Source organism: Bidens hawaiensis, unplaced genomic scaffold (assembly GCF_021521415.1).
Source record: "Bidens hawaiensis isolate Kalapana, Puna unplaced genomic scaffold, B.hawaiensis_p1.1 tig00075320_1, whole genome shotgun sequence".
Lineage (NCBI taxonomy): Eukaryota > Viridiplantae > Streptophyta > Magnoliopsida > Asterales > Asteraceae > Bidens > Bidens hawaiensis.
This window is the reverse complement of record NW_027503068.1, coordinates 1,716-3,430: the sequence shown is the minus strand read 5'-3', so window position 1 is coordinate 3,430 and position 1,715 is coordinate 1,716.

Here is a 1,715-nt window from a genome sequence, read left to right as displayed (position 1 = left end):
TAGTTGGGAGAAAAATCCATGGAACCCATGGGCACTCCTACTATCCATTTCTCAACTTGTTTTCGTGTTTTTGTTAGAGTATTCAAAGTGGTGGTTCACAAGATACTCCGATTACCCATATTTATTTCGATAGTTCGTTATTTAGTTTGGTCAGTTAAAACGCCGTATAACGCTCATTGGGCCGACAAACTTCATTGCATTGTTAATGCGTTAATTAGTTGGGACAATCAAATTGCCATGTAACGCTCATGGCTGTCCAACTCAGCTGTTTTTCGTTAGTTCGTTGGGCCATTCAAATTGCCATGGAAAGCTCATGGGAGGCCAACATCCACAATTTATATTTCGTTAGTTTATTGTAGACTTAATCAAACCTAAATTTTATACTGACTTAACTCCTTATGTAGTCATCACACATTAATCTTATTGACTACATCATTAATAAATATTTACGCAATGTACCCCACTCATCTTATAAACTTTTACTTTTGATTCTCACGACGCAATTCCCTTTACTTCTCAAGGCATTGTTATTATAACTTACCTACATACTTAGATATTTTATTATCCTAATGTTTTCTCAACCCATCCTTCATCTTATAAATCTCTATTTTGGTTCTCGTAAAATGTCTTCTCAAAGAAATTATTGTAATCAACGCCATTCACCTACTTCTCGTGATTGTTGTTCGACTACTAGAATCACCAAGGAGTGCTACTGTATGCTAACAATCGACCACCCGCCAATCTCGACAAAACTAAAATACGTCGATCAAGAAATCTTATACTAGCTCATATCCATATTATTTTAAATTGAATTTTCTTATTTATATCCACATCCCCAACTATAAATTTCTAAGTACATTTAAATCCTTATCCTCTACTTTAAACTATAAATAATTTATTATCTCTTGTTTTCCTCAATATCATGATGGTTTTCACAACTTATTTTTCCACTTTATAAATCTTCATTATTAAAATTCAGTTATTGTAAATTTTATTATTAAACTAAATTATGTATTCTCTAAATTTAATTTCTATTTCTAAAAAAAAAATTTCATTAATTTAACTTTTATTATTAAATTGACTTTTTGAACCTTCATCGTAAATATTTCAACTCTCTACTTTGAATTTTTGGAAATTTTGAATCTTCACTAGTACTAATACATATACATATACACATCCTTATTATCTCATATCAACTCATTCCCACAACTTACCCATCATTTCATTAAAATTTCATCCTTGGTTCAACTTTCTAAATGATAAATTTGAACGTTTTAAATGATAAATTTGTAGTTGTTAGAATAGTCATGGTGGTTCATGCATTTCTAGCCACACATTTATCTCAATATATTATATTCTTCACTTTAATTTAAAATTTATTATTTACTCAAATTTCCATTATTGGTGATTCAAATTACTTACTCCCTAATATTTATAACGATTTTGTGAAAAGGAAAAATCCACGAATTCCCAAAATTTAATCTAATTTATCAATTACCTACCTTATATTTAATATAATTTTAACGATTTAATTTGAAGAGGATTATCTCGCTGATTCGGGAATATCCGCTTCCCAGTTTAATCTATTAACAATTTAATTCAAATACGTATATTTTTGCATTATAATTAGTATTTAAATTATTAATTATTAACTATTATAATATTATAGAACATCTTAAACGAATTAATCTAATCTCAAAATCACCAACTTGAAA